We start from the raw sequence: 7143 nt of genomic DNA, 5'->3' as shown, positions 1-7143 counted from the left end.
AAATTGTCAACCAAAAGCTTTACTTTTATGGCTTATCACCTCAACAGTTATTAACACTGGGCTTCAGCAAAACAAATAATTTAATTAGATAATTAATCTTCTGTGAACGCCCTCCTTTTTATGGTTTCTTCTTCCTTTTCCTCATACCTGTCTCTCCTTCCTGCCTGATGCTTCACCCCCTTCAGACCTGTAGTGATCACCTGTAGTGATCTGGAGCTGTTGCAGCCCAACTCAAATCCGACCTTCTAAGCTAACCAACTGAGTTGGAGAAACAAAAGGTGGCCAGGCTTGTCCCTTTGTTCTCTGGAGAGGTAGATCCAAGATGACCTCATGGTGTGAGGTTCAATGGAGAAGTGAGGAGAGGGAAATGGAAAGAAAGGAGAAACAACCTAATTTCAAAGGCTAGATCAGCACAGAGATCAAAGAGGATGGTTTAGGAATCCAGAGGAACCCTGTTTTATCCTTTTCTAACCACATGCAAACTCTTCTCTCAGCAAGTTGAGCTACACCTACCTGCAACAGTTATATACAATGTACACAACATATACCTCCTTATGTTGTTTTGATGATTAGTTGTATTTTATTGCATCTCTATGGTACCATTTGTTGCGTGAATATGATATTCACAATTGGGGGGGAGGGGTTTTGGGCCAAAAAGTGGTATAAATAAAGCATAGCATAATTTGCCCACACCATTACCACCACTAGACACATAGATCCATCTGACATCTATGTTTCGATATGGAGAGAGTTATTGAACACAGACTCCGTTCACATGCGCACATTCACACACACAACACTGGGTACTTTTAAAGCATTGTTCATATCAGGTTTCTAAGATAACAACATTCTTCCCAACCTGTCGGGCTCATCTCTATATTTCATTTTAACAAAGAAGACTCCGCAAAGTCTGCAATGAATTGTTCCTTGTCAAAGTACACAGCAGGCATAATAAAGAGACCCACTCTGAGAATGCAACAAGATGAAGGTGGTTTTTAGGAATACTCAAATGCCTTGATGTAAAAAGATCACAGGAGAAGTTACCTGAAGCCTTAGGCTCTTGCATTTCAGTGCTGGAATAACTTTATATCCCATCTAATTGTCCACAGGACAATTTCAGTCTTGAATTTTCAAATTAATAGGCTTAAAAAGGTAATGGTACCCCTGCCCGTACGGGCCAGTCGTGTCCGACTCTAGGGTTGTGCGCCCATCTCACTTAAGAGGCCGGGGGCCAGCGCTGTCTGGAGACACTTCCGGGTCACGTGGCAAGCGTGACGAAGCTGCTCTGGTGAGCCAGCACTAGCGCAGCACACGGAAACGCCGTTTACCTTCCCGCTATAAAGCGGTACCTATTTATCTACTTGCACTTAGGGGTGCTTTCGAACTGCTAGGTGGGCAGGAGCTGGGACCGAAAGACGGGAGCTCACCCCGCCGCGGGGATTCGAACCGCCGACCATACGATCGGCAAGTCCTAGGCACTGAGGTTTTACCCACAGCGCCACCCGCGTCCCGTAGGATTAGGATTATCTAATATAACCAACTCACTAAATTTCTGAAATTTCCCAGTTCATTTATCAATCATAATTGTTGCTAAGTGAAGAGGCACCTAAACTTTGAAGAGGCACCTAAACTGTGATCTGTGACAGTGGTCATGTTTGGATGCAACACTAAATCATAGTTTAGTGATACATGAATGACTTGGGGGAAGTACCACTGGGCAAGTGTAAATCCTTGTGTTGATGAGCTGTGTTAGTTGGATACCACCCATAATAAGAATTAGGAGAGGTCCTGTGCTGATGAAAGAATAAGAAGGAAGAAACATCTGCATTGGGCAAGTTGTCTAGAGATCAACACCTGCTGTGGATTGAGTACATTGCTGTAACTGAAAGAATCAGACAATTACTAGGACCAGGCACAGACACTTTAAGGGACCCAATGCTTGAGAGCCAGCATCACCAACTTAGTATTCTCAGCACAGGATATGGTCCTTTCAGAGCCTCTCATCTGGTGAGGCCCCATGACAAGTTAATATTTTCTTAGCTCTGGTTACCTTTCAATGGGAAGTTTTGCTCTAAGGTGGGTAGAAGTGGAGACTCTGTAACCCACCAGATGCTATTGGACTCCAACTCCCATCAGCCCCAACTCCCATAGCCATCTGGCAGGGATGATGAGAACATTTAAAGGACCACAGTTTCCCCACCTGGGGGTCTAGGGACTTTGCTTCTGAGTGGGATGTTGGCGGGCTTCATTCAGCCCTACAGGCAACTAACTCTCTTTAGAGTTATTAGAATGAAAGGTTGGTTTTCCCACAACTTATGAGAACCTTTTTCATTTCAACTATTTTGTTTATTACGTCAACAGGCTTGTAGTACTCAAACATCTTCTTTCCACTTCCCACTATTATTTATTAAGGCTCCATTCATTTTTTCTCAGTCTTCTGCTGGAGTTAAAAAAAGAAAAAGTTACCCTCAGAAATTGCCATCAGCCCAGGAAGTTGAATTGAGCACGCCCTTGTATGCCAACATTCACTGACACCGTGACAGCTAGGAGCGGCAAATAGTTGTAAGTCACAGCCAATGCATGATTAATTGAGTGAGACTCTAAGGATAAGAGCACACTAATCGCTTTAGATAATGGCTCTCCTTCTACAAGGTGATCAATCCATGCCCAAAATGGGTGGTGCAGTCCTAGTGCTAGCTAGATAACAGAGGAGTGACTTATCTGCACAATGGTAGCTGATATTCCATGTCACAGTCTGCTCTGAGCTACGTTTAAAGTAGAAGCAAACCATCATAAATGCAGTGATAGATCTATGGAAGTTGCCTGTCTTTGCATGTGGTAGAAGTCCAATATGACAAACATGGGGAGACTGGCTGGGTGCTATATGACATCTGAAATTATTCAGAAGTATTTAGCATGAATAAGAATAAATGTGCACGCGGCCACACGTAGGTCAAAATCCTAACATCACATATACACTTATGGGGTCTGAGTTGACCATGATTGACCAAGAAAGAGTTCGCAGGGTCATTGTAGATAACTCAGGGAAGTTGCTAACCCAGTGTATGTCAGTTGTAAAAGAAAAGAAAGTTAATTCTACATTAGGAATCGTCAGGAAATGGATCAAGTAATAAAACTGTTGGTACCGTAATGTCTTAATAATAATAATAATAATAATAATAATAATAATAATAATAATAATAATTTATTATTTATACCCCGCCCATCTGGCTGGGTTTCCCCAGCCACTCTGGGCACCTTCCAACAAAGCATTAAAATACAGTTGTCTGTTAAACATTAAAAGCTTCCCTAAACAGGGCTGCCTTCAGATGTCTTCTATAAGTCTGGTAGTTCTTCTCTTTGACATCTGGTGGGAGGGCGTTCCACAGGGCGGGTGCCACTACCGAGAAGGCCCTCTGCCTGGTTCCCTGTAACTTGGCTTCTCGCAGTGAGGGAACCGTCAGTGTCCGGGCAGAACGATGAGGGTGGAGACGCTCCTTCAGGTATACAAATCCATGGTTGCTGTGTCTCAGGAAGGATGCTTTAGAGCTGGAAAAGTTGCAGAAAAAGGCAATCAAAATGATCAGAGACTGGAGCTACTGTATATAGTTGAATTTGCTGCCACAAGGTGTAGTGATATCCATCAACTGGGACAGCCTTAAAAGGGATTAAACAGATTAATTGAGGCAAAGGCTATCAATGGCTGCTAGTCATGATGGTTGCATGCTATGTCACAGCATTCTAGACAGCCTCAGATTGCACAGCGTATTGGAGGGCTGTAAAGGCCTGTCAGAGGACAGAAACTAGCTCCAGAAAGAAAGTGCAAAGCTGCAAAGTTTTTAAAATACGTACAAGAAAGAATGTACACCACCCAGCCACTTAATTGTTTTAAGGTCACAGGGATAGCCACTTCTCTTATGTGGGATTACAGAGTAGGGTTGGAACTTCCAGGACATATCTGGAATACTGCAGTCGGCAGCAGTGTCTGGGCGGAAATCAGGAAAATGTCTGGGAAAATCCGGGTGCATGACAGCCCATGTCGGCAGTGCCTTTTTTGACACCCCCCCCCTGTGATTTTGCCAAAAAAGCTCAACAACTTTTCTGTCCGGATTTTCACTGTTTGAAATATGGTAACCCTATTACAGAGGAAGGTCCATATAGTAAAAGCTATGGTTTTCCCAGTAGTGATGTATGGAAGTGACAGCTGGACCATAAAGAAGGCTGATCACCGAAGAATTGATGCTTTTGAATTATGGTGCTGGAGAGTCTTGAGAGTCCTGTGGACTGCAAGAAGATCAAACCTATCCATTCTGAAGGAAATCAGCCCTGAGTGCTCACTGGAAGGACACATCCTGAAGCTGAGGCTCCAATACTTTGGCCACCTCATGAGAAGAGAAGACTCCCTGGAAAAGGCCCTGATGTTGGGAAAGATGGAGGGCACAAGGAGAAGGGGACGACAGAGGACGAGATGGTTGGACAGTGTTCTCGAAGCTACTAAAATGTGTTTAACCAAACTACGGGAGGCGGTGGAAGACAGGAGTGCCTGGCGTGCTCTGGTCCATGGAGTCACGAAGAGTCGGACACGACTAAATGACTAAACAACAACAACAAATTACAGAGGAAAGTGGTACCTCTTTCCTTCTGTCACACAAAGCCCCTGGACAGTTCTGTGGGCTTAGTCCTCTCTGGAAGAGCTCCTACATTTCATCCACTTTGGCCAAAAGAGGAAAAATTATAGCTGTTTAAATTCCCCATTATAATGAATGGGGAAACACAGAGCTTTGTTTGTACAGAGTGACGTGGAACCAGAAACAGAGATCAAAGCAGAGAGAGAGCAGAGCAGCTCAAAAGCAGATTTTTTAAAAATGCACAGATGCAGAGTAAATCTTGGGGGCCATGTACATGCCTAATACATTGCAGTAACATCAAGGGATTTTATGGGGCTCTCTGCACAGAGGCAACAATGTTATCTTTCCAGGAGTACGCTGCAGATATGTTCACAGGCAAACCCAAGGTATTACATTCCAGAGAGAAGAGACAGCGGATGAACAGAACCCATTCTTCTGGAACTGGCGTCATTTCATTGCAAATAATTGCAGCTCCATCGGTTAAAAGATTAAAGAGATAACATTTTCATGGCTAATTACAGAACAAGCCTTAACTCAGGCCGACACAAGTGATGTTAAACAGGTTGTTGTACTGGAGGAAACCCTCTTTTATATCCACCTACACAAGATACTGGCTTCTAAAATTATATCTCCTCTGACCATATAGTAATTTTCCCAGGTTATGCAATGTGGGTTTCCCTGAAAATTGAAAGTTATGGGCATCATTAAGTTGCTTCTGCTCTTCTATTCTCTCTGCTGCAATTAACATGCAGGAAAGTCTCAAAAGATTTTGATTGTAATGAACCAAAATGTTCTCCTCTGAGAGGTGTCAGCTGTGACGTGTTTTAGACCCGCTCCTATCCAAAACTTGCTTGTTAGTTCAGGCGTTTCTGGACTGTTAATTCTTAAAATGCACTGCTTAGTGTTTTCTTTTGATAGTGGATATTTTATGGACAGTACACTTTTTCATTTTATTTGTATTCTAGTCTTGTAGTTTTATAGAGGTTTCTTGCTTTGTAAACTCCCCTAATTAATTCAACAGCCTGTAAATTAATTAATTACACTAAATAATAAAATCGTTTTTCATTTACTTCATATATGGACCATATAATTTGCAAGGTGACATGTTAATATTATAGAGAGAGACAGAGACAGAGAGTTTGTTGTTTCCCAATATTTCAGCAATTCTTATAGAATACTAGTACTTTGCTGCTGGTTTCCACTAGGTTTGCAGGGAGAATATTGGCACAGATTGAAGACAAAGTGAAGGGAATTGGCAGTGTGCTATGAAGTAGCAAATTGCAGTCTTCTAAAGCAAAGTGGAAAGGATGATGAAATTATTGTACAATATATTGTACATCTCTTCTTCATAGAATGGCAGTGAGGGAATGTATGGATGGTTGCATATAATTGCACAGCTGCATGGACACAAACCACAGATTTTATCCCCTTGCTAACTATGCTGTTCCAAATGGGCATTTTATATTTGACTTCCTTTAGTAATGTTTCCTTTTGAAATGTTTCAGATAAAATTATTTTTGTTAACTTTGCTGCATTCAATGCACATTCTGTAGCTGACCTCCTTTGTAAAGTTTGTTGTTGCTGTTGCTGTTGTTGAAATCTTTAAGGTAATATGTTATTTTCCTGTTAATTATGTTGCTCTGAATGTATACTTTATTTTTCACTTTCTTCAGTAATGTTTTATTTTGGATTGGTTCATTTGATATTTTAATTTAGGTTGCAAATCACACAATTTCTTTCTTTAAAAAGTGGTATAGAAAGGAAATGATTAATAGTAATAATAGCCCGAAAGGCTATCCCCCCCCTGATTCCCCCTCCCCTTTGTCCTGTGATCTTTAACCAAAGGTCAAAGAGGTTTCTTTGTTGTCTCCCAATTGATGTTTGTTCTGACTGAGTGTTAAACAGTGGGTTTTCCTGGGGAAAGTGGTGAGACAAAAAAAAAAAGAACCTCTCTATCGTGTGACTAAAAATCATGGGGCAAACAGAAATGTGGATGAGGGAGTACAGTGGTACCTCGGGTTACATACGCTTCAGGTTACATATGCTTCAGGTTACAGACTCCGCTAACCCAGAAATAGTACCTCAGGTAAAGAACTTTACCTCAGGATGAGAACAGAAATCGCATAGCGGCATGGCGGCAGCGGGAGGCCCCATTAGCTAAAGTGGTGCTTCAGGTTAAGAACAGTTTCAGGTTAAGAACAGACCTCCAGAATGAATTAAGTTCTTAACCCGAGGTACCACCGTAGTAGTCTTATAGAGCAGGGATGGGGAAATCTGTGGTCCTTCAGATGTTGCTGGACTCCAACTTCCATCAGCTCCAACCAGCATGGCCAATGGTCAGGGATGATGGGAGTTGTAGCCTAACAGCATCTGGAGGGCCACGAGTTACTTGAAATGGAGCCTCCCCCACAGATGCCAAGTGGAAAGGGTTCAATTCCTGTTTCAGTTGCTGAAAACCTGAGAATTCAGGGGTTAAGAATGTTCTGCCAACCTCTAAAAACAGTGGCAGACACCC

The 7143-nt window shown here is 42.4% G+C and overlaps 1 long non-coding RNA gene across 1 annotated transcript in view; it reads right to left on the bottom strand.

Annotated features, from left to right (window-relative positions):
* Positions 1-3467: 3467 nt before the first annotated feature.
* LOC310700072 overlaps positions 3468-7143 on the bottom strand; it is a 38966-nt gene continuing 35290 nt past the window's right edge. The window contains exon 3 of the long non-coding RNA XR_014522398.1: positions 3468-3549. This is a non-coding gene — a long non-coding RNA (uncharacterized lncRNA). The remainder of the gene's footprint in view (positions 3550-7143) is intronic.

Source organism: Podarcis liolepis (genome assembly GCF_965112155.1).
Source record: "Podarcis liolepis genome assembly, chromosome: 2".
NCBI lineage: Eukaryota > Metazoa > Chordata > Lepidosauria > Squamata > Lacertidae > Podarcis > Podarcis liolepis.
This window is presented reverse-complemented; position numbering and strand designations above follow the sequence as displayed.